This window comes from Rhinoderma darwinii, unplaced genomic scaffold (assembly GCF_050947455.1).
Source record: "Rhinoderma darwinii isolate aRhiDar2 unplaced genomic scaffold, aRhiDar2.hap1 Scaffold_481, whole genome shotgun sequence".
NCBI classification, from domain to species: domain Eukaryota; kingdom Metazoa; phylum Chordata; class Amphibia; order Anura; family Rhinodermatidae; genus Rhinoderma; species Rhinoderma darwinii.
This window is the reverse complement of record NW_027464027.1, coordinates 123,755-151,544: the sequence shown is the minus strand read 5'-3', so window position 1 is coordinate 151,544 and position 27,790 is coordinate 123,755. Positions and strand designations below refer to the sequence as shown.

At 45.7% G+C, this 27,790-nt stretch overlaps 32 non-coding genes across 32 annotated transcripts; 16 read left to right on the top strand and 16 right to left on the bottom strand.

Annotated features, from left to right (window-relative positions):
• Positions 1-267: 267 nt before the first annotated feature.
• On the bottom strand, positions 268-353 carry TRNAY-GUA (transfer RNA tyrosine (anticodon GUA)). Its single transcript is given in 2 exon segments — positions 268-303; positions 317-353. It is a non-coding gene; the product is annotated as a tRNA-Tyr (tRNA).
• A 1,033-nt stretch (positions 354-1,386) lies between these two features.
• On the top strand, positions 1,387-1,460 carry TRNAN-GUU (transfer RNA asparagine (anticodon GUU)). The gene has a single exon. It is a non-coding gene; the product is annotated as a tRNA-Asn (tRNA).
• A 567-nt stretch (positions 1,461-2,027) lies between these two features.
• Positions 2,028-2,113, bottom strand: TRNAY-GUA (transfer RNA tyrosine (anticodon GUA)). Its single transcript is given in 2 exon segments — positions 2,028-2,063; positions 2,077-2,113. It is a non-coding gene; the product is annotated as a tRNA-Tyr (tRNA).
• Positions 2,114-3,151: 1,038 nt separating this feature from the next.
• TRNAN-GUU (transfer RNA asparagine (anticodon GUU)) lies at positions 3,152-3,225 on the top strand. Its single transcript has one exon. It is a non-coding gene; the product is annotated as a tRNA-Asn (tRNA).
• Positions 3,226-3,792: 567 nt separating this feature from the next.
• Positions 3,793-3,878, bottom strand: TRNAY-GUA (transfer RNA tyrosine (anticodon GUA)). Its single transcript is given in 2 exon segments — positions 3,793-3,828; positions 3,842-3,878. It is a non-coding gene; the product is annotated as a tRNA-Tyr (tRNA).
• A 1,028-nt stretch (positions 3,879-4,906) lies between these two features.
• Positions 4,907-4,980, top strand: TRNAN-GUU (transfer RNA asparagine (anticodon GUU)). The gene has a single exon. It is a non-coding gene; the product is annotated as a tRNA-Asn (tRNA).
• A 567-nt stretch (positions 4,981-5,547) lies between these two features.
• On the bottom strand, positions 5,548-5,633 carry TRNAY-GUA (transfer RNA tyrosine (anticodon GUA)). Its single transcript is given in 2 exon segments — positions 5,548-5,583; positions 5,597-5,633. It is a non-coding gene; the product is annotated as a tRNA-Tyr (tRNA).
• A 1,031-nt stretch (positions 5,634-6,664) lies between these two features.
• On the top strand, positions 6,665-6,738 carry TRNAN-GUU (transfer RNA asparagine (anticodon GUU)). The gene has a single exon. It is a non-coding gene; the product is annotated as a tRNA-Asn (tRNA).
• A 567-nt stretch (positions 6,739-7,305) lies between these two features.
• Positions 7,306-7,391, bottom strand: TRNAY-GUA (transfer RNA tyrosine (anticodon GUA)). The gene is given in 2 exon segments: positions 7,306-7,341; positions 7,355-7,391. It is a non-coding gene; the product is annotated as a tRNA-Tyr (tRNA).
• Positions 7,392-8,419: 1,028 nt separating this feature from the next.
• On the top strand, positions 8,420-8,493 carry TRNAN-GUU (transfer RNA asparagine (anticodon GUU)). Its single transcript has one exon. It is a non-coding gene; the product is annotated as a tRNA-Asn (tRNA).
• Positions 8,494-9,060: 567 nt separating this feature from the next.
• Positions 9,061-9,146, bottom strand: TRNAY-GUA (transfer RNA tyrosine (anticodon GUA)). Its single transcript is given in 2 exon segments — positions 9,061-9,096; positions 9,110-9,146. It is a non-coding gene; the product is annotated as a tRNA-Tyr (tRNA).
• Positions 9,147-10,182: 1,036 nt separating this feature from the next.
• Positions 10,183-10,256, top strand: TRNAN-GUU (transfer RNA asparagine (anticodon GUU)). Its single transcript has one exon. It is a non-coding gene; the product is annotated as a tRNA-Asn (tRNA).
• Positions 10,257-10,823: 567 nt separating this feature from the next.
• TRNAY-GUA (transfer RNA tyrosine (anticodon GUA)) lies at positions 10,824-10,909 on the bottom strand. Its single transcript is given in 2 exon segments — positions 10,824-10,859; positions 10,873-10,909. It is a non-coding gene; the product is annotated as a tRNA-Tyr (tRNA).
• A 1,038-nt stretch (positions 10,910-11,947) lies between these two features.
• On the top strand, positions 11,948-12,021 carry TRNAN-GUU (transfer RNA asparagine (anticodon GUU)). The gene has a single exon. It is a non-coding gene; the product is annotated as a tRNA-Asn (tRNA).
• A 567-nt stretch (positions 12,022-12,588) lies between these two features.
• Positions 12,589-12,674, bottom strand: TRNAY-GUA (transfer RNA tyrosine (anticodon GUA)). The gene is given in 2 exon segments: positions 12,589-12,624; positions 12,638-12,674. It is a non-coding gene; the product is annotated as a tRNA-Tyr (tRNA).
• A 1,028-nt stretch (positions 12,675-13,702) lies between these two features.
• On the top strand, positions 13,703-13,776 carry TRNAN-GUU (transfer RNA asparagine (anticodon GUU)). Its single transcript has one exon. It is a non-coding gene; the product is annotated as a tRNA-Asn (tRNA).
• Positions 13,777-14,343: 567 nt separating this feature from the next.
• On the bottom strand, positions 14,344-14,429 carry TRNAY-GUA (transfer RNA tyrosine (anticodon GUA)). The gene is given in 2 exon segments: positions 14,344-14,379; positions 14,393-14,429. It is a non-coding gene; the product is annotated as a tRNA-Tyr (tRNA).
• A 1,038-nt stretch (positions 14,430-15,467) lies between these two features.
• On the top strand, positions 15,468-15,541 carry TRNAN-GUU (transfer RNA asparagine (anticodon GUU)). Its single transcript has one exon. It is a non-coding gene; the product is annotated as a tRNA-Asn (tRNA).
• Positions 15,542-16,108: 567 nt separating this feature from the next.
• TRNAY-GUA (transfer RNA tyrosine (anticodon GUA)) lies at positions 16,109-16,194 on the bottom strand. Its single transcript is given in 2 exon segments — positions 16,109-16,144; positions 16,158-16,194. It is a non-coding gene; the product is annotated as a tRNA-Tyr (tRNA).
• Positions 16,195-17,232: 1,038 nt separating this feature from the next.
• On the top strand, positions 17,233-17,306 carry TRNAN-GUU (transfer RNA asparagine (anticodon GUU)). The gene has a single exon. It is a non-coding gene; the product is annotated as a tRNA-Asn (tRNA).
• A 567-nt stretch (positions 17,307-17,873) lies between these two features.
• Positions 17,874-17,959, bottom strand: TRNAY-GUA (transfer RNA tyrosine (anticodon GUA)). Its single transcript is given in 2 exon segments — positions 17,874-17,909; positions 17,923-17,959. It is a non-coding gene; the product is annotated as a tRNA-Tyr (tRNA).
• A 1,038-nt stretch (positions 17,960-18,997) lies between these two features.
• TRNAN-GUU (transfer RNA asparagine (anticodon GUU)) lies at positions 18,998-19,071 on the top strand. The gene has a single exon. It is a non-coding gene; the product is annotated as a tRNA-Asn (tRNA).
• Positions 19,072-19,638: 567 nt separating this feature from the next.
• TRNAY-GUA (transfer RNA tyrosine (anticodon GUA)) lies at positions 19,639-19,724 on the bottom strand. The gene is given in 2 exon segments: positions 19,639-19,674; positions 19,688-19,724. It is a non-coding gene; the product is annotated as a tRNA-Tyr (tRNA).
• A 1,028-nt stretch (positions 19,725-20,752) lies between these two features.
• TRNAN-GUU (transfer RNA asparagine (anticodon GUU)) lies at positions 20,753-20,826 on the top strand. Its single transcript has one exon. It is a non-coding gene; the product is annotated as a tRNA-Asn (tRNA).
• Positions 20,827-21,393: 567 nt separating this feature from the next.
• TRNAY-GUA (transfer RNA tyrosine (anticodon GUA)) lies at positions 21,394-21,479 on the bottom strand. Its single transcript is given in 2 exon segments — positions 21,394-21,429; positions 21,443-21,479. It is a non-coding gene; the product is annotated as a tRNA-Tyr (tRNA).
• A 1,038-nt stretch (positions 21,480-22,517) lies between these two features.
• On the top strand, positions 22,518-22,591 carry TRNAN-GUU (transfer RNA asparagine (anticodon GUU)). Its single transcript has one exon. It is a non-coding gene; the product is annotated as a tRNA-Asn (tRNA).
• A 567-nt stretch (positions 22,592-23,158) lies between these two features.
• TRNAY-GUA (transfer RNA tyrosine (anticodon GUA)) lies at positions 23,159-23,244 on the bottom strand. The gene is given in 2 exon segments: positions 23,159-23,194; positions 23,208-23,244. It is a non-coding gene; the product is annotated as a tRNA-Tyr (tRNA).
• Positions 23,245-24,282: 1,038 nt separating this feature from the next.
• Positions 24,283-24,356, top strand: TRNAN-GUU (transfer RNA asparagine (anticodon GUU)). The gene has a single exon. It is a non-coding gene; the product is annotated as a tRNA-Asn (tRNA).
• A 567-nt stretch (positions 24,357-24,923) lies between these two features.
• Positions 24,924-25,009, bottom strand: TRNAY-GUA (transfer RNA tyrosine (anticodon GUA)). The gene is given in 2 exon segments: positions 24,924-24,959; positions 24,973-25,009. It is a non-coding gene; the product is annotated as a tRNA-Tyr (tRNA).
• A 1,038-nt stretch (positions 25,010-26,047) lies between these two features.
• On the top strand, positions 26,048-26,121 carry TRNAN-GUU (transfer RNA asparagine (anticodon GUU)). The gene has a single exon. It is a non-coding gene; the product is annotated as a tRNA-Asn (tRNA).
• A 567-nt stretch (positions 26,122-26,688) lies between these two features.
• On the bottom strand, positions 26,689-26,774 carry TRNAY-GUA (transfer RNA tyrosine (anticodon GUA)). Its single transcript is given in 2 exon segments — positions 26,689-26,724; positions 26,738-26,774. It is a non-coding gene; the product is annotated as a tRNA-Tyr (tRNA).
• Positions 26,775-27,227: 453 nt separating this feature from the next.
• TRNAN-GUU (transfer RNA asparagine (anticodon GUU)) lies at positions 27,228-27,301 on the top strand. The gene has a single exon. It is a non-coding gene; the product is annotated as a tRNA-Asn (tRNA).
• The last annotated feature ends 489 nt before the right edge of the window (positions 27,302-27,790 follow it).

The window sequence follows — 27,790 nt, the reverse complement described above, 5'->3', positions numbered from 1 at the left end:
GAAGGTTGTGAAAACTTTTTTTTGTCTGATAACCAAAAGGTTGGTGGTTCAAGCCCACCCAGGGATGATTGTACCCTCTTTTTGTTTCAGTTGCATGTCAGAGTTACAGAAAGTCCTACTGTGGCTCTCAACTGAGAGTTTCGGTCGGATGCCCATTTCAAATACCCAACACAAACAAGAGACCCCTCTGAAAATAGATAGAAGACGAGGGCACCGGGAGAGCATTTGTCGACAGGTTGAAACATCATCTATGAGACTAACAAAAGTTCCTTCGAGCCGGAATTGAACCAGCGACCTAAGGATTGCTGATTTTCTACTACAGTCCTCCGCTCTACCAGCTGAGCTATCGAAGGCTTGCCGAGCTGGTTGTCGGGTGCTTCCTAAGCTTGCAAATGAGTTACATGAGTAGGGAAACAGAGGAGAATTGTCCCGCTCTTTGAAAAACTCGGCAAACCAAAACTTTGGAGAATACGGGCGTCGATCCCGTTACCTCTCGCATGCTAAGCGAGCGCTCTACCATTTGAGCTAATCCCCCTTCTGGCAGTCCATGTTGGGGTCCATGCTGGTTTCCATGTTGGGGTGCCTGATTCACCACAATTGTGATCATCACATACTTTTCAACCTGTAGCTTTAAGCTTTTTTTTTTTTTTTTTTTTTTTTTAAGTGTGGATGTCTTTCTCCCGTAAAAGCAGAAGGAGCGTGGAGCTTACAGGGTGCCGGGTGGTGTAAAAGTATAGGTGAGTCGTTAGTGTACAGAGTGAAGAATTGTGGGAAGAGAAAAGAAATCAGAATGATTTAAATAAGAAAGTCGCAACGTAGAAAAGATGGTCTAGATCCAATGGCCCATTTGGTTGTGGGCCCAAAAGCCTTTGCCTGTGCCACTTTGTTGCAAAGGCGAAAACATGTGGCATGAGAAACTGGGAGGTTGCGTGTATAAAAAGCATAGTCTGAAGGTCGTGAAAATGAGATGGTCAGGGATCGGGGGTCTCTATTCTATTTTTACGAGAAAAACATGTGATTCCGACCGGGGATAATGGCCAAATTGTAACAGGGGGCGTGAGTAAAAGAGAGCACTTAGCAGAGGATGGTTTCGATCCATCGACCTCTGGGTTATGGGCCCAGCACGCTTCCGCTGCGCCACTCTGCTGCCATACCTCCAAAAGAGAGGGGTAGCCTATTACCCGCTGACTGTTGTTAAGACGCTAATGTGGAGGCCATCTCTGTGTTGCAATTGTCCATTTGTTGGCGGCTGTAGTTCCACGCAGTTGTTATGTTTTATCATTCTCTTCTTTTTATTGTGTTGATCAGAAGGTCCTCTAAGAAACATACTCCATTTACCATGTTGTGGCTTTTTTACGACTTTAATCAAAGTGGGGGAGCGTGGTTGTCTCTGTGGCGCAATTGGTTAGCGCGTTCGGCTGTTAACCGGAAGGTTGGTGGTTCAAGCCCACCCAGGGACGGCAGTGTCCTCTTTTTGTCTCAGTTGCATGTTACAGAAAATCCTATGGTGCCTCTCAACTTAAAGTTTCGGCCAGAAGAGGAGGGCACCGGTTGTAAGACCATTTCAACATGTACAGTGTGAAAAATTTTGAGAAGAGAAAAAAATCCCAGTGATTTGGATGACATAGTTGCAATGTAGAAAGAATGGTCCAGAGCCTTTGGCCCTCTTTGGTTGTGGGCCTAAATGTCTTTCCATGCGCCACTCTGTTTCAAAGAAGATGACACATGACATGAGAAACTGGGAGGTTCAAGCAAAGCTTGAAGGTTGTGAAAACTTTTTTTTGTCTGATAACCAAAAGGTTGGTGGTTCAAGCCCACCCAGGGATGATTGTACCCTCTTTTTGTTTCAGTTGCATGTCAGAGTTACAGAAAGTCCTACTGTGGCTCTCAACTGAGAGTTTCGGTCGGATGCCCATTTCAAATACCCAACACAAACAAGAGACCCCTCTGAAAATAGATAGAAGACGAGGGCACCGGGAGAGCATTTGTCGACAGGTTGAAACATCATCTATGAGACTAACAAAAGTTCCTTCGAGCCGGAATTGAACCAGCGACCTAAGGATTGCTGATTTTCTACTACAGTCCTCCGCTCTACCAGCTGAGCTATCGAAGGCTTGCCGAGCTGGTTGTCGGGTGCTTCCTAAGCTTGCAAATGAGTTACATGAGTAGGGAAACAGAGGAGAATTGTCCCGCTCTTTGAAAAACTCGGCAAACCAAAACTTTGGAGAATACGGGCGTCGATCCCGTTACCTCTCGCATGCTAAGCGAGCGCTCTACCATTTGAGCTAATCCCCCTTCTGGCAGTCCATGTTGGGGTCCATGCTGGTTTCCATGTTGGGGTGCCTGATTCACCACAATTGTGATCATCACATACTTTTCAACCTGTAGCTTTAAGGTTTTTTTTTTTTTTTTTATGTTTTTTTTTTAAGTGTGGATGTCTTTCTCCCGTAAAAGCAGAAGGAGCGTGGAGCTTACAGGGTGCCGGGTGGTGTAAAAGTATAGGTGAGTCGTTAGTGTACAGAGTGAAGAATTGTGGGAAGAGAAAAGAAATCAGAATGATTTAAATAAGAAAGTCGCAACGTAGAAAAGATGGTCTAGATCCAATGGCCCATTTGGTTGTGGGCCCAAAAGCCTTTGCCTGTGCCACTTTGTTGCAAAGGCGAAAACATGTGGCATGAGAAACTGGGAGGTTGCGTGTATAAAAAGCATAGTCTGAAGGTCGTGAAAATGAGATGGTCAGGGATCGGGGGTCTCTATTCTATTTTTACGAGAAAAACATGTGATTCCGACCGGGGATAATGGCCAAATTGTAACAGGGGGCGTGAGTAAAAGAGAGCACTTAGCAGAGGATGGTTTCGATCCATCGACCTCTGGGTTATGGGCCCAGCACGCTTCCGCTGCGCCACTCTGCTGCCATACCTCCAAAAGAGAGGGGTAGCCTATTACCCGCTGACTGTTGTTAAGACGCTAATGTGGAGGCCATCTCTGTGTTGCAATTGTCCATTTGTTGGCGGCTGTAGTTCCACGCAGTTGTTATGTTTTATCATTCTCTTCTTTTTATTGTGTTGATCAGAAGGTCCTCTAAGAAACATACTCCATTTACCATGTTGTGGCTTTTTTACGACTTTAATCAAAGTGGGGGAGCGTGGTTGTCTCTGTGGCGCAATTGGTTAGCGCGTTCGGCTGTTAACCGGAAGGTTGGTGGTTCAAGCCCACCCAGGGACGGCAGTGTCCTCTTTTTGTCTCAGTTGCATGTTACAGAAAATCCTATGGTGCCTCTCAACTTAAAGTTTCGGCCAGAAGAGGAGGGCACCGGTTGTAAGACCATTTCAACATGTACAGTGTGAAAAATTTTGAGAAGAGAAAAAAATCCCAGTGATTTGGATGACATAGTTGCAATGTAGAAAGAATGGTCCAGAGCCTTTGGCCCTCTTTGGTTGTGGGCCTAAATGTCTTTCCATGCGCCACTCTGTTTCAAAGAAGATGACACATGACATGAGAAACTGGGAGGTTCAAGCAAAGCTTGAAGGTTGTGAAAACTTTTTTTTGTCTGATAACCAAAAGGTTGGTGGTTCAAGCCCACCCAGGGATGATTGTACCCTCTTTTTGTTTCAGTTGCATGTCAGAGTTACAGAAAGTCCTACTGTGGCTCTCAACTGAGAGTTTCGGTCGGATGCCCATTTCAAATACCCAACACAAACAAGAGACCCCTCTGAAAATAGATAGAAGACGAGGGCACCGGGAGAGCATTTGTCGACAGGTTGAAACATCATCTATGAGACTAACAAAAGTTCCTTCGAGCCGGAATTGAACCAGCGACCTAAGGATTGCTGATTTTCTACTACAGTCCTCCGCTCTACCAGCTGAGCTATCGAAGGCTTGCCGAGCTGGTTGTCGGGTGCTTCCTAAGCTTGCAAATGAGTTACATGAGTAGGGAAACAGAGGAGAATTGTCCCGCTCTTTGAAAAACTCGGCAAACCAAAACTTTGGAGAATACGGGCGTCGATCCCGTTACCTCTCGCATGCTAAGCGAGCGCTCTACCATTTGAGCTAATCCCCCTTCTGGCAGTCCATGTTGGGGTCCATGCTGGTTTCCATGTTGGGGTGCCTGATTCACCACAATTGTGATCATCACATACTTTTCAACCTGTAGCTTTAAGCTTTTTTTTTTTTTTTTTTTTAAGTGTGGATGTCTTTCTCCCGTAAAAGCAGAAGGAGCGTGGAGCTTACAGGGTGCCGGGTGGTGTAAAAGTATAGGTGAGTCGTTAGTGTACAGAGTGAAGAATTGTGGGAAGAGAAAAGAAATCAGAATGATTTAAATAAGAAAGTCGCAACGTAGAAAAGATGGTCTAGATCCAATGGCCCATTTGGTTGTGGGCCCAAAAGCCTTTGCCTGTGCCACTTTGTTGCAAAGGCGAAAACATGTGGCATGAGAAACTGGGAGGTTGCGTGTATAAAAAGCATAGTCTGAAGGTCGTGAAAATGAGATGGTCAGGGATCGGGGGTCTCTATTCTATTTTTACGAGAAAAACATGTGATTCCGACCGGGGATAATGGCCAAATTGTAACAGGGGGCGTGAGTAAAAGAGAGCACTTAGCAGAGGATGGTTTCGATCCATCGACCTCTGGGTTATGGGCCCAGCACGCTTCCGCTGCGCCACTCTGCTGCCATACCTCCAAAAGAGAGGGGTAGCCTATTACCCGCTGACTGTTGTTAAGACGCTAATGTGGAGGCCATCTCTGTGTTGCAATTGTCCATTTGTTGGCGGCTGTAGTTCCACGCAGTTGTTATGTTTTATCATTCTCTTCTTTTTATTGTGTTGATCAGAAGGTCCTCTAAGAAACATACTCCATTTACCATGTTGTGGCTTTTTTACGACTTTAATCAAAGTGGGGGAGCGTGGTTGTCTCTGTGGCGCAATTGGTTAGCGCGTTCGGCTGTTAACCGGAAGGTTGGTGGTTCAAGCCCACCCAGGGACGGCAGTGTCCTCTTTTTGTCTCAGTTGCATGTTACAGAAAATCCTATGGTGCCTCTCAACTTAAAGTTTCGGCCAGAAGAGGAGGGCACCGGTTGTAAGACCATTTCAACATGTACAGTGTGAAAAATTTTGAGAAGAGAAAAAAATCCCAGTGATTTGGATGACATAGTTGCAATGTAGAAAGAATGGTCCAGAGCCTTTGGCCCTCTTTGGTTGTGGGCCTAAATGTCTTTCCATGCGCCACTCTGTTTCAAAGAAGATGACACATGACATGAGAAACTGGGAGGTTCAAGCAAAGCTTGAAGGTTGTGAAAACTTTTTTTTGTCTGATAACCAAAAGGTTGGTGGTTCAAGCCCACCCAGGGATGATTGTACCCTCTTTTTGTTTCAGTTGCATGTCAGAGTTACAGAAAGTCCTACTGTGGCTCTCAACTGAGAGTTTCGGTCGGATGCCCATTTCAAATACCCAACACAAACAAGAGACCCCTCTGAAAATAGATAGAAGACGAGGGCACCGGGAGAGCATTTGTCGACAGGTTGAAACATCATCTATGAGACTAACAAAAGTTCCTTCGAGCCGGAATTGAACCAGCGACCTAAGGATTGCTGATTTTCTACTACAGTCCTCCGCTCTACCAGCTGAGCTATCGAAGGCTTGCCGAGCTGGTTGTCGGGTGCTTCCTAAGCTTGCAAATGAGTTACATGAGTAGGGAAACAGAGGAGAATTGTCCCGCTCTTTGAAAAACTCGGCAAACCAAAACTTTGGAGAATACGGGCGTCGATCCCGTTACCTCTCGCATGCTAAGCGAGCGCTCTACCATTTGAGCTAATCCCCCTTCTGGCAGTCCATGTTGGGGTCCATGCTGGTTTCCATGTTGGGGTGCCTGATTCACCACAATTGTGATCATCACATACTTTTCAACCTGTAGCTTTAAGCTTTTTTTTTTTTTTTTTTTTTTAAAGTGTGGATGTCTTTCTCCCGTAAAAGCAGAAGGAGCGTGGAGCTTACAGGGTGCCGGGTGGTGTAAAAGTATAGGTGAGTCGTTAGTGTACAGAGTGAAGAATTGTGGGAAGAGAAAAGAAATCAGAATGATTTAAATAAGAAAGTCGCAACGTAGAAAAGATGGTCTAGATCCAATGGCCCATTTGGTTGTGGGCCCAAAAGCCTTTGCCTGTGCCACTTTGTTGCAAAGGCGAAAACATGTGGCATGAGAAACTGGGAGGTTGCGTGTATAAAAAGCATAGTCTGAAGGTCGTGAAAATGAGATGGTCAGGGATCGGGGGTCTCTATTCTATTTTTACGAGAAAAACATGTGATTCCGACCGGGGATAATGGCCAAATTGTAACAGGGGGCGTGAGTAAAAGAGAGCACTTAGCAGAGGATGGTTTCGATCCATCGACCTCTGGGTTATGGGCCCAGCACGCTTCCGCTGCGCCACTCTGCTGCCATACCTCCAAAAGAGAGGGGTAGCCTATTACCCGCTGACTGTTGTTAAGACGCTAATGTGGAGGCCATCTCTGTGTTGCAATTGTCCATTTGTTGGCGGCTGTAGTTCCACGCAGTTGTTATGTTTTATCATTCTCTTCTTTTTATTGTGTTGATCAGAAGGTCCTCTAAGAAACATACTCCATTTACCATGTTGTGGCTTTTTTACGACTTTAATCAAAGTGGGGGAGCGTGGTTGTCTCTGTGGCGCAATTGGTTAGCGCGTTCGGCTGTTAACCGGAAGGTTGGTGGTTCAAGCCCACCCAGGGACGGCAGTGTCCTCTTTTTGTCTCAGTTGCATGTTACAGAAAATCCTATGGTGCCTCTCAACTTAAAGTTTCGGCCAGAAGAGGAGGGCACCGGTTGTAAGACCATTTCAACATGTACAGTGTGAAAAATTTTGAGAAGAGAAAAAAATCCCAGTGATTTGGATGACATAGTTGCAATGTAGAAAGAATGGTCCAGAGCCTTTGGCCCTCTTTGGTTGTGGGCCTAAATGTCTTTCCATGCGCCACTCTGTTTCAAAGAAGATGACACATGACATGAGAAACTGGGAGGTTCAAGCAAAGCTTGAAGGTTGTGAAAACTTTTTTTTGTCTGATAACCAAAAGGTTGGTGGTTCAAGCCCACCCAGGGATGATTGTACCCTCTTTTTGTTTCAGTTGCATGTCAGAGTTACAGAAAGTCCTACTGTGGCTCTCAACTGAGAGTTTCGGTCGGATGCCCATTTCAAATACCCAACACAAACAAGAGACCCCTCTGAAAATAGATAGAAGACGAGGGCACCGGGAGAGCATTTGTCGACAGGTTGAAACATCATCTATGAGACTAACAAAAGTTCCTTCGAGCCGGAATTGAACCAGCGACCTAAGGATTGCTGATTTTCTACTACAGTCCTCCGCTCTACCAGCTGAGCTATCGAAGGCTTGCCGAGCTGGTTGTCGGGTGCTTCCTAAGCTTGCAAATGAGTTACATGAGTAGGGAAACAGAGGAGAATTGTCCCGCTCTTTGAAAAACTCGGCAAACCAAAACTTTGGAGAATACGGGCGTCGATCCCGTTACCTCTCGCATGCTAAGCGAGCGCTCTACCATTTGAGCTAATCCCCCTTCTGGCAGTCCATGTTGGGGTCCATGCTGGTTTCCATGTTGGGGTGCCTGATTCACCACAATTGTGATCATCACATACTTTTCAACCTGTAGCTTTAAGCTTTTTTTTTTTTTTTTTTTTAAGTGTGGATGTCTTTCTCCCGTAAAAGCAGAAGGAGCGTGGAGCTTACAGGGTGCCGGGTGGTGTAAAAGTATAGGTGAGTCGTTAGTGTACAGAGTGAAGAATTGTGGGAAGAGAAAAGAAATCAGAATGATTTAAATAAGAAAGTCGCAACGTAGAAAAGATGGTCTAGATCCAATGGCCCATTTGGTTGTGGGCCCAAAAGCCTTTGCCTGTGCCACTTTGTTGCAAAGGCGAAAACATGTGGCATGAGAAACTGGGAGGTTGCGTGTATAAAAAGCATAGTCTGAAGGTCGTGAAAATGAGATGGTCAGGGATCGGGGGTCTCTATTCTATTTTTACGAGAAAAACATGTGATTCCGACCGGGGATAATGGCCAAATTGTAACAGGGGGCGTGAGTAAAAGAGAGCACTTAGCAGAGGATGGTTTCGATCCATCGACCTCTGGGTTATGGGCCCAGCACGCTTCCGCTGCGCCACTCTGCTGCCATACCTCCAAAAGAGAGGGGTAGCCTATTACCCGCTGACTGTTGTTAAGACGCTAATGTGGAGGCCATCTCTGTGTTGCAATTGTCCATTTGTTGGCGGCTGTAGTTCCACGCAGTTGTTATGTTTTATCATTCTCTTCTTTTTATTGTGTTGATCAGAAGGTCCTCTAAGAAACATACTCCATTTACCATGTTGTGGCTTTTTTACGACTTTAATCAAAGTGGGGGAGCGTGGTTGTCTCTGTGGCGCAATTGGTTAGCGCGTTCGGCTGTTAACCGGAAGGTTGGTGGTTCAAGCCCACCCAGGGACGGCAGTGTCCTCTTTTTGTCTCAGTTGCATGTTACAGAAAATCCTATGGTGCCTCTCAACTTAAAGTTTCGGCCAGAAGAGGAGGGCACCGGTTGTAAGACCATTTCAACATGTACAGTGTGAAAAATTTTGAGAAGAGAAAAAAATCCCAGTGATTTGGATGACATAGTTGCAATGTAGAAAGAATGGTCCAGAGCCTTTGGCCCTCTTTGGTTGTGGGCCTAAATGTCTTTCCATGCGCCACTCTGTTTCAAAGAAGATGACACATGACATGAGAAACTGGGAGGTTCAAGCAAAGCTTGAAGGTTGTGAAAACTTTTTTTTGTCTGATAACCAAAAGGTTGGTGGTTCAAGCCCACCCAGGGATGATTGTACCCTCTTTTTGTTTCAGTTGCATGTCAGAGTTACAGAAAGTCCTACTGTGGCTCTCAACTGAGAGTTTCGGTCGGATGCCCATTTCAAATACCCAACACAAACAAGAGACCCCTCTGAAAATAGATAGAAGACGAGGGCACCGGGAGAGCATTTGTCGACAGGTTGAAACATCATCTATGAGACTAACAAAAGTTCCTTCGAGCCGGAATTGAACCAGCGACCTAAGGATTGCTGATTTTCTACTACAGTCCTCCGCTCTACCAGCTGAGCTATCGAAGGCTTGCCGAGCTGGTTGTCGGGTGCTTCCTAAGCTTGCAAATGAGTTACATGAGTAGGGAAACAGAGGAGAATTGTCCCGCTCTTTGAAAAACTCGGCAAACCAAAACTTTGGAGAATACGGGCGTCGATCCCGTTACCTCTCGCATGCTAAGCGAGCGCTCTACCATTTGAGCTAATCCCCCTTCTGGCAGTCCATGTTGGGGTCCATGCTGGTTTCCATGTTGGGGTGCCTGATTCACCACAATTGTGATCATCACATACTTTTCAACCTGTAGCTTTAAGCTTTTTTTTTTTTTTTTTTTTTTTTTTTTAAGTGTGGATGTCTTTCTCCCGTAAAAGCAGAAGGAGCGTGGAGCTTACAGGGTGCCGGGTGGTGTAAAAGTATAGGTGAGTCGTTAGTGTACAGAGTGAAGAATTGTGGGAAGAGAAAAGAAATCAGAATGATTTAAATAAGAAAGTCGCAACGTAGAAAAGATGGTCTAGATCCAATGGCCCATTTGGTTGTGGGCCCAAAAGCCTTTGCCTGTGCCACTTTGTTGCAAAGGCGAAAACATGTGGCATGAGAAACTGGGAGGTTGCGTGTATAAAAAGCATAGTCTGAAGGTCGTGAAAATGAGATGGTCAGGGATCGGGGGTCTCTATTCTATTTTTACGAGAAAAACATGTGATTCCGACCGGGGATAATGGCCAAATTGTAACAGGGGGCGTGAGTAAAAGAGAGCACTTAGCAGAGGATGGTTTCGATCCATCGACCTCTGGGTTATGGGCCCAGCACGCTTCCGCTGCGCCACTCTGCTGCCATACCTCCAAAAGAGAGGGGTAGCCTATTACCCGCTGACTGTTGTTAAGACGCTAATGTGGAGGCCATCTCTGTGTTGCAATTGTCCATTTGTTGGCGGCTGTAGTTCCACGCAGTTGTTATGTTTTATCATTCTCTTCTTTTTATTGTGTTGATCAGAAGGTCCTCTAAGAAACATACTCCATTTACCATGTTGTGGCTTTTTTACGACTTTAATCAAAGTGGGGGAGCGTGGTTGTCTCTGTGGCGCAATTGGTTAGCGCGTTCGGCTGTTAACCGGAAGGTTGGTGGTTCAAGCCCACCCAGGGACGGCAGTGTCCTCTTTTTGTCTCAGTTGCATGTTACAGAAAATCCTATGGTGCCTCTCAACTTAAAGTTTCGGCCAGAAGAGGAGGGCACCGGTTGTAAGACCATTTCAACATGTACAGTGTGAAAAATTTTGAGAAGAGAAAAAAATCCCAGTGATTTGGATGACATAGTTGCAATGTAGAAAGAATGGTCCAGAGCCTTTGGCCCTCTTTGGTTGTGGGCCTAAATGTCTTTCCATGCGCCACTCTGTTTCAAAGAAGATGACACATGACATGAGAAACTGGGAGGTTCAAGCAAAGCTTGAAGGTTGTGAAAACTTTTTTTTGTCTGATAACCAAAAGGTTGGTGGTTCAAGCCCACCCAGGGATGATTGTACCCTCTTTTTGTTTCAGTTGCATGTCAGAGTTACAGAAAGTCCTACTGTGGCTCTCAACTGAGAGTTTCGGTCGGATGCCCATTTCAAATACCCAACACAAACAAGAGACCCCTCTGAAAATAGATAGAAGACGAGGGCACCGGGAGAGCATTTGTCGACAGGTTGAAACATCATCTATGAGACTAACAAAAGTTCCTTCGAGCCGGAATTGAACCAGCGACCTAAGGATTGCTGATTTTCTACTACAGTCCTCCGCTCTACCAGCTGAGCTATCGAAGGCTTGCCGAGCTGGTTGTCGGGTGCTTCCTAAGCTTGCAAATGAGTTACATGAGTAGGGAAACAGAGGAGAATTGTCCCGCTCTTTGAAAAACTCGGCAAACCAAAACTTTGGAGAATACGGGCGTCGATCCCGTTACCTCTCGCATGCTAAGCGAGCGCTCTACCATTTGAGCTAATCCCCCTTCTGGCAGTCCATGTTGGGGTCCATGCTGGTTTCCATGTTGGGGTGCCTGATTCACCACAATTGTGATCATCACATACTTTTCAACCTGTAGCTTTAAGGTTTTTTTTTTTTTTTTTATGTTTTTTTTTAAAGTGTGGATGTCTTTCTCCCGTAAAAGCAGAAGGAGCGTGGAGCTTACAGGGTGCCGGGTGGTGTAAAAGTATAGGTGAGTCGTTAGTGTACAGAGTGAAGAATTGTGGGAAGAGAAAAGAAATCAGAATGATTTAAATAAGAAAGTCGCAACGTAGAAAAGATGGTCTAGATCCAATGGCCCATTTGGTTGTGGGCCCAAAAGCCTTTGCCTGTGCCACTTTGTTGCAAAGGCGAAAACATGTGGCATGAGAAACTGGGAGGTTGCGTGTATAAAAAGCATAGTCTGAAGGTCGTGAAAATGAGATGGTCAGGGATCGGGGGTCTCTATTCTATTTTTACGAGAAAAACATGTGATTCCGACCGGGGATAATGGCCAAATTGTAACAGGGGGCGTGAGTAAAAGAGAGCACTTAGCAGAGGATGGTTTCGATCCATCGACCTCTGGGTTATGGGCCCAGCACGCTTCCGCTGCGCCACTCTGCTGCCATACCTCCAAAAGAGAGGGGTAGCCTATTACCCGCTGACTGTTGTTAAGACGCTAATGTGGAGGCCATCTCTGTGTTGCAATTGTCCATTTGTTGGCGGCTGTAGTTCCACGCAGTTGTTATGTTTTATCATTCTCTTCTTTTTATTGTGTTGATCAGAAGGTCCTCTAAGAAACATACTCCATTTACCATGTTGTGGCTTTTTTACGACTTTAATCAAAGTGAGGGAGCGTGGTTGTCTCTGTGGCGCAATTGGTTAGCGCGTTCGGCTGTTAACCGGAAGGTTGGTGGTTCAAGCCCACCCAGGGACGGCAGTGTCCTCTTTTTGTCTCAGTTGCATGTTACAGAAAATCCTATGGTGCCTCTCAACTTAAAGTTTCGGCCAGAAGAGGAGGGCACCGGTTGTAAGACCATTTCAACATGTACAGTGTGAAAAATTTTGAGAAGAGAAAAAAATCCCAGTGATTTGGATGACATAGTTGCAATGTAGAAAGAATGGTCCAGAGCCTTTGGCCCTCTTTGGTTGTGGGCCTAAATGTCTTTCCATGCGCCACTCTGTTTCAAAGAAGATGACACATGACATGAGAAACTGGGAGGTTCAAGCAAAGCTTGAAGGTTGTGAAAACTTTTTTTTGTCTGATAACCAAAAGGTTGGTGGTTCAAGCCCACCCAGGGATGATTGTACCCTCTTTTTGTTTCAGTTGCATGTCAGAGTTACAGAAAGTCCTACTGTGGCTCTCAACTGAGAGTTTCGGTCGGATGCCCATTTCAAATACCCAACACAAACAAGAGACCCCTCTGAAAATAGATAGAAGACGAGGGCACCGGGAGAGCATTTGTCGACAGGTTGAAACATCATCTATGAGACTAACAAAAGTTCCTTCGAGCCGGAATTGAACCAGCGACCTAAGGATTGCTGATTTTCTACTACAGTCCTCCGCTCTACCAGCTGAGCTATCGAAGGCTTGCCGAGCTGGTTGTCGGGTGCTTCCTAAGCTTGCAAATGAGTTACATGAGTAGGGAAACAGAGGAGAATTGTCCCGCTCTTTGAAAAACTCGGCAAACCAAAACTTTGGAGAATACGGGCGTCGATCCCGTTACCTCTCGCATGCTAAGCGAGCGCTCTACCATTTGAGCTAATCCCCCTTCTGGCAGTCCATGTTGGGGTCCATGCTGGTTTCCATGTTGGGGTGCCTGATTCACCACAATTGTGATCATCACATACTTTTCAACCTGTAGCTTTAAGCTTTTTTTTTTTTTTTTTTTTAAGTGTGGATGTCTTTCTCCCGTAAAAGCAGAAGGAGCGTGGAGCTTACAGGGTGCCGGGTGGTGTAAAAGTATAGGTGAGTCGTTAGTGTACAGAGTGAAGAATTGTGGGAAGAGAAATGAAATCAGAATGATTTAAATAAGAAAGTCGCAACGTAGAAAAGATGGTCTAGATCCAATGGCCCATTTGGTTGTGGGCCCAAAAGCCTTTGCCTGTGCCACTTTGTTGCAAAGGCGAAAACATGTGGCATGAGAAACTGGGAGGTTGCGTGTATAAAAAGCATAGTCTGAAGGTCGTGAAAATGAGATGGTCAGGGATCGGGGGTCTCTATTCTATTTTTACGAGAAAAACATGTGATTCCGACCGGGGATAATGGCCAAATTGTAACAGGGGGCGTGAGTAAAAGAGAGCACTTAGCAGAGGATGGTTTCGATCCATCGACCTCTGGGTTATGGGCCCAGCACGCTTCCGCTGCGCCACTCTGCTGCCATACCTCCAAAAGAGAGGGGTAGCCTATTACCCGCTGACTGTTGTTAAGACGCTAATGTGGAGGCCATCTCTGTGTTGCAATTGTCCATTTGTTGGCGGCTGTAGTTCCACGCAGTTGTTATGTTTTATCATTCTCTTCTTTTTATTGTGTTGATCAGAAGGTCCTCTAAGAAACATACTCCATTTACCATGTTGTGGCTTTTTTACGACTTTAATCAAAGTGGGGGAGCGTGGTTGTCTCTGTGGCGCAATTGGTTAGCGCGTTCGGCTGTTAACCGGAAGGTTGGTGGTTCAAGCCCACCCAGGGACGGCAGTGTCCTCTTTTTGTCTCAGTTGCATGTTACAGAAAATCCTATGGTGCCTCTCAACTTAAAGTTTCGGCCAGAAGAGGAGGGCACCGGTTGTAAGACCATTTCAACATGTACAGTGTGAAAAATTTTGAGAAGAGAAAAAAATCCCAGTGATTTGGATGACATAGTTGCAATGTAGAAAGAATGGTCCAGAGCCTTTGGCCCTCTTTGGTTGTGGGCCTAAATGTCTTTCCATGCGCCACTCTGTTTCAAAGAAGATGACACATGACATGAGAAACTGGGAGGTTCAAGCAAAGCTTGAAGGTTGTGAAAACTTTTTTTTGTCTGATAACCAAAAGGTTGGTGGTTCAAGCCCACCCAGGGATGATTGTACCCTCTTTTTGTTTCAGTTGCATGTCAGAGTTACAGAAAGTCCTACTGTGGCTCTCAACTGAGAGTTTCGGTCGGATGCCCATTTCAAATACCCAACACAAACAAGAGACCCCTCTGAAAATAGATAGAAGACGAGGGCACCGGGAGAGCATTTGTCGACAGGTTGAAACATCATCTATGAGACTAACAAAAGTTCCTTCGAGCCGGAATTGAACCAGCGACCTAAGGATTGCTGATTTTCTACTACAGTCCTCCGCTCTACCAGCTGAGCTATCGAAGGCTTGCCGAGCTGGTTGTCGGGTGCTTCCTAAGCTTGCAAATGAGTTACATGAGTAGGGAAACAGAGGAGAATTGTCCCGCTCTTTGAAAAACTCGGCAAACCAAAACTTTGGAGAATACGGGCGTCGATCCCGTTACCTCTCGCATGCTAAGCGAGCGCTCTACCATTTGAGCTAATCCCCCTTCTGGCAGTCCATGTTGGGGTCCATGCTGGTTTCCATGTTGGGGTGCCTGATTCACCACAATTGTGATCATCACATACTTTTCAACCTGTAGCTTTAAGGTTTTTTTTTTTTTTTTTATGTTTTTTTTTTAAGTGTGGATGTCTTTCTCCCGTAAAAGCAGAAGGAGCGTGGAGCTTACAGGGTGCCGGGTGGTGTAAAAGTATAGGTGAGTCGTTAGTGTACAGAGTGAAGAATTGTGGGAAGAGAAAAGAAATCAGAATGATTTAAATAAGAAAGTCGCAACGTAGAAAAGATGGTCTAGATCCAATGGCCCATTTGGTTGTGGGCCCAAAAGCCTTTGCCTGTGCCACTTTGTTGCAAAGGCGAAAACATGTGGCATGAGAAACTGGGAGGTTGCGTGTATAAAAAGCATAGTCTGAAGGTCGTGAAAATGAGATGGTCAGGGATCGGGGGTCTCTATTCTATTTTTACGAGAAAAACATGTGATTCCGACCGGGGATAATGGCCAAATTGTAACAGGGGGCGTGAGTAAAAGAGAGCACTTAGCAGAGGATGGTTTCGATCCATCGACCTCTGGGTTATGGGCCCAGCACGCTTCTGTTGCGCCACTCTGCTGCCATACCTCCAAAAGAGAGGGGTAGCCTATTACCCGCTGACTGTTGTTAAGACGCTAATGTGGAGGCCATCTCTGTGTTGCAATTGTCCATTTGTTGGCGGCTGTAGTTCCACGCAGTTGTTATGTTTTATCATTCTCTTCTTTTTATTGTGTTGATCAGAAGGTCCTCTAAGAAACATACTCCATTTACCATGTTGTGGCTTTTTTACGACTTTAATCAAAGTGGGGGAGCGTGGTTGTCTCTGTGGCGCAATTGGTTAGCGCGTTCGGCTGTTAACCGGAAGGTTGGTGGTTCAAGCCCACCCAGGGACGGCAGTGTCCTCTTTTTGTCTCAGTTGCATGTTACAGAAAATCCTATGGTGCCTCTCAACTTAAAGTTTCGGCCAGAAGAGGAGGGCACCGGTTGTAAGACCATTTCAACATGTACAGTGTGAAAAATTTTGAGAAGAGAAAAAAATCCCAGTGATTTGGATGACATAGTTGCAATGTAGAAAGAATGGTCCAGAGCCTTTGGCCCTCTTTGGTTGTGGGCCTAAATGTCTTTCCATGCGCCACTCTGTTTCAAAGAAGATGACACATGACATGAGAAACTGGGAGGTTCAAGCAAAGCTTGAAGGTTGTGAAAACTTTTTTTTGTCTGATAACCAAAAGGTTGGTGGTTCAAGCCCACCCAGGGATGATTGTACCCTCTTTTTGTTTCAGTTGCATGTCAGAGTTACAGAAAGTCCTACTGTGGCTCTCAACTGAGAGTTTCGGTCGGATGCCCATTTCAAATACCCAACACAAACAAGAGACCCCTCTGAAAATAGATAGAAGACGAGGGCACCGGGAGAGCATTTGTCGACAGGTTGAAACATCATCTATGAGACTAACAAAAGTTCCTTCGAGCCGGAATTGAACCAGCGACCTAAGGATTGCTGATTTTCTACTACAGTCCTCCGCTCTACCAGCTGAGCTATCGAAGGCTTGCCGAGCTGGTTGTCGGGTGCTTCCTAAGCTTGCAAATGAGTTACATGAGTAGGGAAACAGAGGAGAATTGTCCCGCTCTTTGAAAAACTCGGCAAACCAAAACTTTGGAGAATACGGGCGTCGATCCCGTTACCTCTCGCATGCTAAGCGAGCGCTCTACCATTTGAGCTAATCCCCCTTCTGGCAGTCCATGTTGGGGTCCATGCTGGTTTCCATGTTGGGGTGCCTGATTCACCACAATTGTGATCATCACATACTTTTCAACCTGTAGCTTTAAGGTTTTTTTTTTTTTTTTTATGTTTTTTTTTTAAGTGTGGATGTCTTTCTCCCGTAAAAGCAGAAGGAGCGTGGAGCTTACAGGGTGCCGGGTGGTGTAAAAGTATAGGTGAGTCGTTAGTGTACAGAGTGAAGAATTGTGGGAAGAGAAAAGAAATCAGAATGATTTAAATAAGAAAGTCGCAACGTAGAAAAGATGGTCTAGATCCAATGGCCCATTTGGTTGTGGGCCCAAAAGCCTTTGCCTGTGCCACTTTGTTGCAAAGGCGAAAACATGTGGCATGAGAAACTGGGAGGTTGCGTGTATAAAAAGCATAGTCTGAAGGTCGTGAAAATGAGATGGTCAGGGATCGGGGGTCTCTATTCTATTTTTACGAGAAAAACATGTGATTCCGACCGGGGATAATGGCCAAATTGTAACAGGGGGCGTGAGTAAAAGAGAGCACTTAGCAGAGGATGGTTTCGATCCATCGACCTCTGGGTTATGGGCCCAGCACGCTTCCGCTGCGCCACTCTGCTGCCATACCTCCAAAAGAGAGGGGTAGCCTATTACCCGCTGACTGTTGTTAAGACGCTAATGTGGAGGCCATCTCTGTGTTGCAATTGTCCATTTGTTGGCGGCTGTAGTTCCACGCAGTTGTTATGTTTTATCATTCTCTTCTTTTTATTGTGTTGATCAGAAGGTCCTCTAAGAAACATACTCCATTTACCATGTTGTGGCTTTTTTACGACTTTAATCAAAGTGGGGGAGCGTGGTTGTCTCTGTGGCGCAATTGGTTAGCGCGTTCGGCTGTTAACCGGAAGGTTGGTGGTTCAAGCCCACCCAGGGACGGCAGTGTCCTCTTTTTGTCTCAGTTGCATGTTACAGAAAATCCTATGGTGCCTCTCAACTTAAAGTTTCGGCCAGAAGAGGAGGGCACCGGTTGTAAGACCATTTCAACATGTACAGTGTGAAAAATTTTGAGAAGAGAAAAAAATCCCAGTGATTTGGATGACATAGTTGCAATGTAGAAAGAATGGTCCAGAGCCTTTGGCCCTCTTTGGTTGTGGGCCTAAATGTCTTTCCATGCGCCACTCTGTTTCAAAGAAGATGACACATGACATGAGAAACTGGGAGGTTCAAGCAAAGCTTGAAGGTTGTGAAAACTTTTTTTTGTCTGATAACCAAAAGGTTGGTGGTTCAAGCCCACCCAGGGATGATTGTACCCTCTTTTTGTTTCAGTTGCATGTCAGAGTTACAGAAAGTCCTACTGTGGCTCTCAACTGAGAGTTTCGGTCGGATGCCCATTTCAAATACCCAACACAAACAAGAGACCCCTCTGAAAATAGATAGAAGACGAGGGCACCGGGAGAGCATTTGTCGACAGGTTGAAACATCATCTATGAGACTAACAAAAGTTCCTTCGAGCCGGAATTGAACCAGCGACCTAAGGATTGCTGATTTTCTACTACAGTCCTCCGCTCTACCAGCTGAGCTATCGAAGGCTTGCCGAGCTGGTTGTCGGGTGCTTCCTAAGCTTGCAAATGAGTTACATGAGTAGGGAAACAGAGGAGAATTGTCCCGCTCTTTGAAAAACTCGGCAAACCAAAACTTTGGAGAATACGGGCGTCGATCCCGTTACCTCTCGCATGCTAAGCGAGCGCTCTACCATTTGAGCTAATCCCCCTTCTGGCAGTCCATGTTGGGGTCCATGCTGGTTTCCATGTTGGGGTGCCTGATTCACCACAATTGTGATCATCACATACTTTTCAACCTGTAGCTTTAAGGTTTTTTTTTTTTTTTTTATGTTTTTTTTTTAAGTGTGGATGTCTTTCTCCCGTAAAAGCAGAAGGAGCGTGGAGCTTACAGGGTGCCGGGTGGTGTAAAAGTATAGGTGAGTCGTTAGTGTACAGAGTGAAGAATTGTGGGAAGAGAAAAGAAATCAGAATGATTTAAATAAGAAAGTCACAACGTAGAAAAGATGGTCTAGATCCAATGGCCCATTTGGTTGTGGGCCCAAAAGCCTTTGCCTGTGCCACTTTGTTGCAAAGGCGAAAACATGTGGCATGAGAAACTGGGAGGTTGCGTGTATAAAAAGCATAGTCTGAAGGTCGTGAAAATGAGATGGTCAGGGATCGGGGGTCTCTATTCTATTTTTACGAGAAAAACATGTGATTCCGACCGGGGATAATGGCCAAATTGTAACAGGGGGCGTGAGTAAAAGAGAGCACTTAGCAGAGGATGGTTTCGATCCATCGACCTCTGGGTTATGGGTCCAGCACGCTTCCGCTGCGCCACTCTGCTGCCATACCTCCAAAAGAGAGGGGTAGCCTATTACCCGCTGACTGTTGTTAAGACGCTAATGTGGAGGCCATCTCTGTGTTGCAATTGTCCATTTGTTGGCGGCTGTAGTTCCACGCAGTTGTTATGTTTTATCATTCTCTTCTTTTTATTGTGTTGATCAGAAGGTCCTCTAAGAAACATACTCCATTTACCATGTTGTGGCTTTTTTACGACTTTAATCAAAGTGGGGGAGCGTGGTTGTCTCTGTGGCGCAATTGGTTAGCGCGTTCGGCTGTTAACCGGAAGGTTGGTGGTTCAAGCCCACCCAGGGACGGCAGTGTCCTCTTTTTGTCTCAGTTGCATGTTACAGAAAATCCTATGGTGCCTCTCAACTTAAAGTTTCGGCCAGAAGAGGAGGGCACCGGTTGTAAGACCATTTCAACATGTACAGTGTGAAAAATTTTGAGAAGAGAAAAAAATCCCAGTGATTTGGATGACATAGTTGCAATGTAGAAAGAATGGTCCAGAGCCTTTGGCCCTCTTTGGTTGTGGGCCTAAATGTCTTTCCATGCGCCACTCTGTTTCAAAGAAGATGACACATGACATGAGAAACTGGGAGGTTCAAGCAAAGCTTGAAGGTTGTGAAAACTTTTTTTTGTCTGATAACCAAAAGGTTGGTGGTTCAAGCCCACCCAGGGATGATTGTACCCTCTTTTTGTTTCAGTTGCATGTCAGAGTTACAGAAAGTCCTACTGTGGCTCTCAACTGAGAGTTTCGGTCGGATGCCCATTTCAAATACCCAACACAAACAAGAGACCCCTCTGAAAATAGATAGAAGACGAGGGCACCGGGAGAGCATTTGTCGACAGGTTGAAACATCATCTATGAGACTAACAAAAGTTCCTTCGAGCCGGAATTGAACCAGCGACCTAAGGATTGCTGATTTTCTACTACAGTCCTCCGCTCTACCAGCTGAGCTATCGAAGGCTTGCCGAGCTGGTTGTCGGGTGCTTCCTAAGCTTGCAAATGAGTTACATGAGTAGGGAAACAGAGGAGAATTGTCCCGCTCTTTGAAAAACTCGGCAAACCAAAACTTTGGAGAATACGGGCGTCGATCCCGTTACCTCTCGCATGCTAAGCGAGCGCTCTACCATTTGAGCTAATCCCCCTTCTGGCAGTCCATGTTGGGGTCCATGCTGGTTTCCATGTTGGGGTGCCTGATTCACCACAATTGTGATCATCACATACTTTTCAACCTGTAGCTTTAAGCTTTTTTTTTTTTTTTTTTTTAAGTGTGGATGTCTTTCTCCCGTAAAAGCAGAAGGAGCGTGGAGCTTACAGGGTGCCGGGTGGTGTAAAAGTATAGGTGAGTCGTTAGTGTACAGAGTGAAGAATTGTGGGAAGAGAAAAGAAATCAGAATGATTTAAATAAGAAAGTCGCAACGTAGAAAAGATGGTCTAGATCCAATGGCCCATTTGGTTGTGGGCCCAAAAGCCTTTGCCTGTGCCACTTTGTTGCAAAGGCGAAAACATGTGGCATGAGAAACTGGGAGGTTGCGTGTATAAAAAGCATAGTCTGAAGGTCGTGAAAATGAGATGGTCAGGGATCGGGGGTCTCTATTCTATTTTTACGAGAAAAACATGTGATTCCGACCGGGGATAATGGCCAAATTGTAACAGGGGGCGTGAGTAAAAGAGAGCACTTAGCAGAGGATGGTTTCGATCCATCGACCTCTGGGTTATGGGCCCAGCACGCTTCCGCTGCGCCACTCTGCTGCCATACCTCCAAAAGAGAGGGGTAGCCTATTACCCGCTGACTGTTGTTAAGACGCTAATGTGGAGGCCATCTCTGTGTTGCAATTGTCCATTTGTTGGCGGCTGTAGTTCCACGCAGTTGTTATGTTTTATCATTCTCTTCTTTTTATTGTGTTGATCAGAAGGTCCTCTAAGAAACATACTCCATTTACCATGTTGTGGCTTTTTTACGACTTTAATCAAAGTGGGGGAGCGTGGTTGTCTCTGTGGCGCAATTGGTTAGCGCGTTCGGCTGTTAACCGGAAGGTTGGTGGTTCAAGCCCACCCAGGGACGGCAGTGTCCTCTTTTTGTCTCAGTTGCATGTTACAGAAAATCCTATGGTGCCTCTCAACTTAAAGTTTCGGCCAGAAGAGGAGGGCACCGGTTGTAAGACCATTTCAACATGTACAGTGTGAAAAATTTTGAGAAGAGAAAAAAATCCCAGTGATTTGGATGACATAGTTGCAATGTAGAAAGAATGGTCCAGAGCCTTTGGCCCTCTTTGGTTGTGGGCCTAAATGTCTTTCCATGCGCCACTCTGTTTCAAAGAAGATGACACATGACATGAGAAACTGGGAGGTTCAAGCAAAGCTTGAAGGTTGTGAAAACTTTTTTTTGTCTGATAACCAAAAGGTTGGTGGTTCAAGCCCACCCAGGGATGATTGTACCCTCTTTTTGTTTCAGTTGCATGTCAGAGTTACAGAAAGTCCTACTGTGGCTCTCAACTGAGAGTTTCGGTCGGATGCCCATTTCAAATACCCAACACAAACAAGAGACCCCTCTGAAAATAGATAGAAGACGAGGGCACCGGGAGAGCATTTGTCGACAGGTTGAAACATCATCTATGAGACTAACAAAAGTTCCTTCGAGCCGGAATTGAACCAGCGACCTAAGGATTGCTGATTTTCTACTACAGTCCTCCGCTCTACCAGCTGAGCTATCGAAGGCTTGCCGAGCTGGTTGTCGGGTGCTTCCTAAGCTTGCAAATGAGTTACATGAGTAGGGAAACAGAGGAGAATTGTCCCGCTCTTTGAAAAACTCGGCAAACCAAAACTTTGGAGAATACGGGCGTCGATCCCGTTACCTCTCGCATGCTAAGCGAGCGCTCTACCATTTGAGCTAATCCCCCTTCTGGCAGTCCATGTTGGGGTCCATGCTGGTTTCCATGTTGGGGTGCCTGATTCACCACAATTGTGATCATCACATACTTTTCAACCTGTAGCTTTAAGGTTTTTTTTTTTTTTTTTATGTTTTTTTTTTAAGTGTGGATGTCTTTCTCCCGTAAAAGCAGAAGGAGCGTGGAGCTTACAGGGTGCCGGGTGGTGTAAAAGTATAGGTGAGTCGTTAGTGTACAGAGTGAAGAATTGTGGGAAGAGAAAAGAAATCAGAATGATTTAAATAAGAAAGTCGCAACGTAGAAAAGATGGTCTAGATCCAATGGCCCATTTGGTTGTGGGCCCAAAAGCCTTTGCCTGTGCCACTTTGTTGCAAAGGCGAAAACATGTGGCATGAGAAACTGGGAGGTTGCGTGTATAAAAAGCATAGTCTGAAGGTCGTGAAAATGAGATGGTCAGGGATCGGGGGTCTCTATTCTATTTTTACGAGAAAAACATGTGATTCCGACCGGGGATAATGGCCAAATTGTAACAGGGGGCGTGAGTAAAAGAGAGCACTTAGCAGAGGATGGTTTCGATCCATCGACCTCTGGGTTATGGGCCCAGCACGCTTCCGCTGCGCCACTCTGCTGCCATACCTCCAAAAGAGAGGGGTAGCCTATTACCCGCTGACTGTTGTTAAGACGCTAATGTGGAGGCCATCTCTGTGTTGCAATTGTCCATTTGTTGGCGGCTGTAGTTCCACGCAGTTGTTATGTTTTATCATTCTCTTCTTTTTATTGTGTTGATCAGAAGGTCCTCTAAGAAACATACTCCATTTACCATGTTGTGGCTTTTTTACGACTTTAATCAAAGTGGGGGAGCGTGGTTGTCTCTGTGGCGCAATTGGTTAGCGCGTTCGGCTGTTAACCGGAAGGTTGGTGGTTCAAGCCCACCCAGGGACGGCAGTGTCCTCTTTTTGTCTCAGTTGCATGTTACAGAAAATCCTATGGTGCCTCTCAACTTAAAGTTTCGGCCAGAAGAGGAGGGCACCGGTTGTAAGACCATTTCAACATGTACAGTGTGAAAAATTTTGAGAAGAGAAAAAAATCCCAGTGATTTGGATGACATAGTTGCAATGTAGAAAGAATGGTCCAGAGCCTTTGGCCCTCTTTGGTTGTGGGCCTAAATGTCTTTCCATGCGCCACTCTGTTTCAAAGAAGATGACACATGACATGAGAAACTGGGAGGTTCAAGCAAAGCTTGAAGGTTGTGAAAACTTTTTTTTGTCTGATAACCAAAAGGTTGGTGGTTCAAGCCCACCCAGGGATGATTGTACCCTCTTTTTGTTTCAGTTGCATGTCAGAGTTACAGAAAGTCCTACTGTGGCTCTCAACTGAGAGTTTCGGTCGGATGCCCATTTCAAATACCCAACACAAACAAGAGACCCCTCTGAAAATAGATAGAAGACGAGGGCACCGGGAGAGCATTTGTCGACAGGTTGAAACATCATCTATGAGACTAACAAAAGTTCCTTCGAGCCGGAATTGAACCAGCGACCTAAGGATTGCTGATTTTCTACTACAGTCCTCCGCTCTACCAGCTGAGCTATCGAAGGCTTGCCGAGCTGGTTGTCGGGTGCTTCCTAAGCTTGCAAATGAGTTACATGAGTAGGGAAACAGAGGAGAATTGTCCCGCTCTTTGAAAAACTCGGCAAACCAAAACTTTGGAGAATACGGGCGTCGATCCCGTTACCTCTCGCATGCTAAGCGAGCGCTCTACCATTTGAGCTAATCCCCCTTCTGGCAGTCCATGTTGGGGTCCATGCTGGTTTCCATGTTGGGGTGCCTGATTCACCACAATTGTGATCATCACATACTTTTCAACCTGTAGCTTTAAGCTTTTTTTTTTTTTTTTTATGTTTTTTTTTTAAGTGTGGATGTCTTTCTCCCGTAAAAGCAGAAGGAGCGTGGAGCTTACAGGGTGCCGGGTGGTGTAAAAGTATAGGTGAGTCGTTAGTGTACAGAGTGAAGAATTGTGGGAAGAGAAAAGAAATCAGAATGATTTAAATAAGAAAGTCGCAACGTAGAAAAGATGGTCTAGATCCAATGGCCCATTTGGTTGTGGGCCCAAAAGCCTTTGCCTGTGCCACTTTGTTGCAAAGGCGAAAACATGTGGCATGAGAAACTGGGAGGTTGCGTGTATAAAAAGCATAGTCTGAAGGTCGTGAAAATGAGATGGTCAGGGATCGGGGGTCTCTATTCTATTTTTACGAGAAAAACATGTGATTCCGACCGGGGATAATGGCCAAATTGTAACAGGGGGCGTGAGTAAAAGAGAGCACTTAGCAGAGGATGGTTTCGATCCATCGACCTCTGGGTTATGGGCCCAGCACGCTTCCGCTGCGCCACTCTGCTGCCATACCTCCAAAAGAGAGGGGTAGCCTATTACCCGCTGACTGTTGTTAAGACGCTAATGTGGAGGCCATCTCTGTGTTGCAATTGTCCATTTGTTGGCGGCTGTAGTTCCACGCAGTTGTTATGTTTTATCATTCTCTTCTTTTTATTGTGTTGATCAGAAGGTCCTCTAAGAAACATACTCCATTTACCATGTTGTGGCTTTTTTACGACTTTAATCAAAGTGGGGGAGCGTGGTTGTCTCTGTGGCGCAATTGGTTAGCGCGTTCGGCTGTTAACCGGAAGGTTGGTGGTTCAAGCCCACCCAGGGACGGCAGTGTCCTCTTTTTGTCTCAGTTGCATGTTACAGAAAATCCTATGGTGCCTCTCAACTTAAAGTTTCGGCCAGAAGAGGAGGGCACCGGTTGTAAGACCATTTCAACATGTACAGTGTGAAAAATTTTGAGAAGAGAAAAAAATCCCAGTGATTTGGATGACATAGTTGCAATGTAGAAAGAATGGTCCAGAGCCTTTGGCCCTCTTTGGTTGTGGGCCTAAATGTCTTTCCATGCGCCACTCTGTTTCAAAGAAGATGACACATGACATGAGAAACTGGGAGGTTCAAGCAAAGCTTGAAGGTTGTGAAAACTTTTTTTTGTCTGATAACCAAAAGGTTGGTGGTTCAAGCCCACCCAGGGATGATTGTACCCTCTTTTTGTTTCAGTTGCATGTCAGAGTTACAGAAAGTCCTACTGTGGCTCTCAACTGAGAGTTTCGGTCGGATGCCCATTTCAAATACCCAACACAAACAAGAGACCCCTCTGAAAATAGATAGAAGACGAGGGCACCGGGAGAGCATTTGTCGACAGGTTGAAACATCATCTATGAGACTAACAAAAGTTCCTTCGAGCCGGAATTGAACCAGCGACCTAAGGATTGCTGATTTTCTACTACAGTCCTCCGCTCTACCAGCTGAGCTATCGAAGGCTTGCCGAGCTGGTTGTCGGGTGCTTCCTAAGCTTGCAAATGAGTTACATGAGTAGGGAAACAGAGGAGAATTGTCCCGCTCTTTGAAAAACTCGGCAAACCAAAACTTTGGAGAATACGGGCGTCGATCCCGTTACCTCTCGCATGCTAAGCGAGCGCTCTACCATTTGAGCTAATCCCCCTTCTGGCAGTCCATGTTGGGGTCCATGCTGGTTTCCATGTTGGGGTGCCTGATTCACCACAATTGTGATCATCACATACTTTTCAACCTGTAGCTTTAAGGTTTTTTTTTTTTTTTTTATGTTTTTTTTTTAAGTGTGGATGTCTTTCTCCCGTAAAAGCAGAAGGAGCGTGGAGCTTACAGGGTGCCGGGTGGTGTAAAAGTATAGGTGAGTCGTTAGTGTACAGAGTGAAGAATTGTGGGAAGAGAAAAGAAATCAGAATGATTTAAATAAGAAAGTCGCAACGTAGAAAAGATGGTCTAGATCCAATGGCCCATTTGGTTGTGGGCCCAAAAGCCTTTGCCTGTGCCACTTTGTTGCAAAGGCGAAAACATGTGGCATGAGAAACTGGGAGGTTGCGTGTATAAAAAGCATAGTCTGAAGGTCGTGAAAATGAGATGGTCAGGGATCGGGGGTCTCTATTCTATTTTTACGAGAAAAACATGTGATTCCGACCGGGGATAATGGCCAAATTGTAACAGGGGGCGTGAGTAAAAGAGAGCACTTAGCAGAGGATGGTTTCGATCCATCGACCTCTGGGTTATGGGCCCAGCACGCTTCCGCTGCGCCACTCTGCTGCCATACCTCCAAAAGAGAGGGGTAGCCTATTACCCGCTGACTGTTGTTAAGACGCTAATGTGGAGGCCATCTCTGTGTTGCAATTGTCCATTTGTTGGCGGCTGTAGTTCCACGCAGTTGTTATGTTTTATCATTCTCTTCTTTTTATTGTGTTGATCAGAAGGTCCTCTAAGAAACATACTCCATTTACCATGTTGTGGCTTTTTTACGACTTTAATCAAAGTGGGGGAGCGTGGTTGTCTCTGTGGCGCAATTGGTTAGCGCGTTCGGCTGTTAACCGGAAGGTTGGTGGTTCAAGCCCACCCAGGGACGGCAGTGTCCTCTTTTTGTCTCAGTTGCATGTTACAGAAAATCCTATGGTGCCTCTCAACTTAAAGTTTCGGCCAGAAGAGGAGGGCACCGGTTGTAAGACCATTTCAACATGTACAGTGTGAAAAATTTTGAGAAGAGAAAAAAATCCCAGTGATTTGGATGACATAGTTGCAATGTAGAAAGAATGGTCCAGAGCCTTTGGCCCTCTTTGGTTGTGGGCCTAAATGTCTTTCCATGCGCCACTCTGTTTCAAAGAAGATGACACATGACATGAGAAACTGGGAGGTTCAAGCAAAGCTTGAAGGTTGTGAAAACTTTTTTTTGTCTGATAACCAAAAGGTTGGTGGTTCAAGCCCACCCAGGGATGATTGTACCCTCTTTTTGTTTCAGTTGCATGTCAGAGTTACAGAAAGTCCTACTGTGGCTCTCAACTGAGAGTTTCGGTCGGATGCCCATTTCAAATACCCAACACAAACAAGAGACCCCTCTGAAAATAGATAGAAGACGAGGGCACCGGGAGAGCATTTGTCGACAGGTTGAAACATCATCTATGAGACTAACAAAAGTTCCTTCGAGCCGGAATTGAACCAGCGACCTAAGGATTGCTGATTTTCTACTACAGTCCTCCGCTCTACCAGCTGAGCTATCGAAGGCTTGCCGAGCTGGTTGTCGGGTGCTTCCTAAGCTTGCAAATGAGTTACATGAGTAGGGAAACAGAGGAGAATTGTCCCGCTCTTTGAAAAACTCGGCAAACCAAAACTTTGGAGAATACGGGCGTGAGTAAAAGAGAGCACTTAGCAGAGGATGGTTTCGATCCATCGACCTCTGGGTTATGGGCCCAGCACGCTTCCGCTGCGCCACTCTGCTGCCATACCTCCAAAAGAGAGGGGTAGCCTATTACCCGCTGACTGTTGTTAAGACGCTAATGTGGAGGCCATCTCTGTGTTGCAATTGTCCATTTGTTGGCGGCTGTAGTTCCACGCAGTTGTTATGTTTTATCATTCTCTTCTTTTTATTGTGTTGATCAGAAGGTCCTCTAAGAAACATACTCCATTTACCATGTTGTGGCTTTTTTACGACTTTAATCAAAGTGGGGGAGCGTGGTTGTCTCTGTGGCGCAATTGGTTAGCGCGTTCGGCTGTTAACCGGAAGGTTGGTGGTTCAAGCCCACCCAGGGACGGCAGTGTCCTCTTTTTGTCTCAGTTGCATGTTACAGAAAATCCTATGGTGCCTCTCAACTTAAAGTTTCGGCCAGAAGAGGAGGGCACCGGTTGTAAGACCATTTCAACATGTACAGTGTGAAAAATTTTGAGAAGAGAAAAAAATCCCAGTGATTTGGATGACATAGTTGCAATGTAGAAAGAATGGTCCAGAGCCTTTGGCCCTCTTTGGTTGTGGGCCTAAATGTCTTTCCATGCGCCACTCTGTTTCAAAGAAGATGACACATGACATGAGAAACTGGGAGGTTCAAGCAAAGCTTGAAGGTTGTGAAAACTTTTTTTTGTCTGATAACCAAAAGGTTGGTGGTTCAAGCCCACCCAGGGATGATTGTACCCTCTTTTTGTTTCAGTTGCATGTCAGAGTTACAGAAAGTCCTACTGTGGCTCTCAACTGAGAGTTTCGGTCGGATGCCCATTTCAAATACCCAACACAAACAAGAGACCCCTCT